This window comes from Oryx dammah, unplaced genomic scaffold (genome assembly GCF_014754425.2).
Source record: "Oryx dammah isolate SB20612 unplaced genomic scaffold, SCBI_Odam_1.1 HiC_scaffold_3, whole genome shotgun sequence".
Taxonomy (NCBI): domain Eukaryota; kingdom Metazoa; phylum Chordata; class Mammalia; order Artiodactyla; family Bovidae; genus Oryx; species Oryx dammah.
The window spans coordinates 103,086,522-103,089,534 of NW_024070187.1; the positions used below are offsets into that span (position 1 = coordinate 103,086,522).

General features: G+C 48.5%; 1 non-coding gene across 1 annotated transcript; it reads left to right on the forward strand.

The window, feature by feature from the left end:
- Window positions 1-247: 247 nt before the first annotated feature.
- Window positions 248-319, forward strand: TRNAC-ACA. Its single transcript has one exon. It is a non-coding gene; the product is annotated as a tRNA-Cys (tRNA).
- Window positions 320-3,013: the final 2,694 nt, after the last annotated feature.

Sequence of the window (3,013 nt, forward strand, 5' to 3'; positions counted from 1 at the left end):
GTCTGGGATTGCTCTCCTTCTTTCTACAGCAGCTCTGTCTCCAGAATGCATTCCCTTCCCTCCAGGGAAGATCCCCTGCTTTGTCTGCCGGGCCTGATTCTCCCTATCCCAGACCTTCTTGGGCTCCCTGAGCACAGACCCTTGCAATCCCTTGGGATGCCTGGCTCCCAAGCTGCATCTCCTCTAAGGAGGCTGGAAGGACAGGATGCTTACTTCTCCACTTCCTGGGTGCCAGCCATTATGGGCTTCCCTAATAGCTCAGAGGGTAGAGCATCTGCCTACAATGCAGGAGACCCAGGTTCGATCCCTGGGTTGGGAAGATCCTCTGGAGAAGGAAATGGCAACTCACTCCAGCATTCTTGCCTGGAGAATCCCATGGACAGAGGAGATTGGCAGGCTACAGTCCATGGGGTTGCAAAGAATTGAACATGGCTGAGCGATTAACAGACACTAGGCATTATGCTCAGAGCTTTGAATTCATTTCTGATTTGAAGGTTCCCAACCACTATGGGGTGGCTCAGTGGTAAAGAATCCACCTACCAATGCAAGAGATGTGGGTTCGATCCCTGGGTTGGGAAGATCCCCTGGAGGAGGAAATTCATTCAACTCATTCCAGTATTTTTGCCTGGAAAATTCCATGGACAGAGGAGACTGGCGGGCTACATCCATAGGGTTGCAAAGAGTCAGACACGACTGAGTGACTAAGCACACACATACGCACACACACAATCACTGTGGACTTGGTTAGCCTCATGCTAAAGAGGTGGGTGCTGAGGCTCAGAGCAGTTCTGCCGTCAGCCAGTGAGGGTGTGATGGTTAATGCATCACCTTGGCAAGGCTACGGAGCCCAGTTGTTCAGCTGAACCACAGCCTAGATGGTACTGTGAAGGTATTTCTTAGGTGTGATTAACATTTGTATCAATGGACTTTACAGACAGAGGAAAACTATACATACGATCTCACTTATATGTAGAATCTGAAAGATACAACAGACTAGTGAACGTGACGAAAAGGAAGCTGACTCACAGATACAGAGAACAAGCTGCTGCTGCTGCTGCTAAGTCGCTTCAGTCATGTCCGACTCTGTGCGACCCCATAGACGGCAGCCCACCAGGTTCCCTGGGATTCTCCAGGCAAGAATGCTGGAGTGGGTTGCCATTTCCTTCTCCACTGCATGAAAGTGAAAAGTGAAAGTGAAGTCGCTCAGTCGTATCCGACTCTTAGCGACCCCATGGGCTCCAGCCTACCAGGCTCCTCCGTCCATGGATTTTCTAGGCAAGAGTACTGGAGTGGGGTGCCATTGCCTTCTCCGAGAGAACAAGCTAGTGGTTACCTTTGTGGGCAGGGGCAACATGGGGGTGAGCAAGAGGGAGGTATAAACTCCTGGGTGTAAGATAGGCTCAAGGATGTATTAGACCATGTGGGAATCAGAGCGAATATTTTTTTAATAACTTTCATGCAAAGCAACCTTTTAAACTGTATCAAAGATTTAAAAAATAAATAAATAAATTTTGACTTTGAGTAAACCAATTTTGGACTTTGAGCAAAGTGGATGGCGCTCCACAGTGTAGGTAGGCCTTATCCCATCCAAAGATGATGCTCTTTGCTGAAGAGTAAAGACTGAGGTTTGGAGAAGAGAAAAGAACTGTCCTTAAAACAGTGCCCTAAGAATCACCTGTCCAGGTTTGATGCACGGGACAGGGTGCTCAGGGGCTGGTGCCCTGGGATGACCCAGAGGGATGGGATGGGGAGGAACATGGGGGGTTCAGGATGGGGAACATATGTACACCCGTGGCGGATTCATGTCAATGTTGGGCAAAACCACTACAATATTGTAAAGTAATTAGCCTCCAATTAAAATGAATAAATTTATTTTTTAAAAACCTAAAGTTAATATTAAAAAAAAAAGACTGTGCCCTAGAAACTTCACCTGAGTAATCTCTCTCTCATCTACCTATATAGGATAGCTATATAGATATTGGGCTTCTCTGGTGGCTCAGATGGTAAAGAATCCGCCTGCAATGCAGGAGACCTGGGTTCAATCCCTGGGTCTCAAATCCCAGGAGGAGGGTATGGCAACTCACTCTGGTATTCTTGCCTGGAGAATCCCCATGGACAGAGGAGCCTGTCAGTCCCCAGTCCATGGGGTGGCAAAGAGCCGGACACGACTGAGTGACTAAGCACGTATAGATATAGACACATACAGAGATCTAGACACAGAGCTGCAGATGCAGCTGTAAGCATTTTTATCTTTCTGTCTGTCCACCCAGTTCTGTTCTGTGTCTCTGGAGAACCCTGATTTGCATAAACAATGAAGCCATGATTCAAACGCTGGATTGCCTGGCCCCAGCTTCTGCCCGCCCTTTCCCTCACAGGGGCCCGTGGATGAGATGCACCAGGCACTCGAGGGTGGTGTCTGCACCCTGGCCACAAAAGGTGTGCTCCGGGGAGTAGCAGCATTTCCGCGTCAACTGGGAGCTGGTTGGAGTGTGCAGTGTAGAAATCAGAGTCTGGTCAGAGGGCACCAGAGACAGCATCTCAACAAAGGCCCAGGTAGTGCAGAAGTACCGCAGTGAGAAATCCCGTGGCGGGGAGGGCAGGCCTTTCTTCCTCTCCAGGCAAGCCTTCCATGTCCTCACTGTGCCAGCCGCCTCCATTGACACACAGTAGGCACTTAATCAGTTCTGATTGGCTGATGAGTTGGCCTCTCTGTCTGTATCTTTTATTTCCTCTCCAGATTTCTTTTTTAAAACTGGGGTAAAATACATGGAAGTCTTTCCAGTTTAACCGTCTTAAGGTCTCCAGTTCAGTGGGGTTAAGTATATCCACACTGTTGTGTAGCCTCCTACCACCGTTTATCTTCAGAACGTCTTCATCTTCCCAAAGTGAAGCTGTCTCGTTAAGCAACTTATTTCTCCTCCCCCAGCCCTGAGCACTCACTGTTCCACTTTCTGCCTATGCATTTGACTCTAACTGTCTCATATAAGGGGAATCACGTAGCATTTGTTTTTTG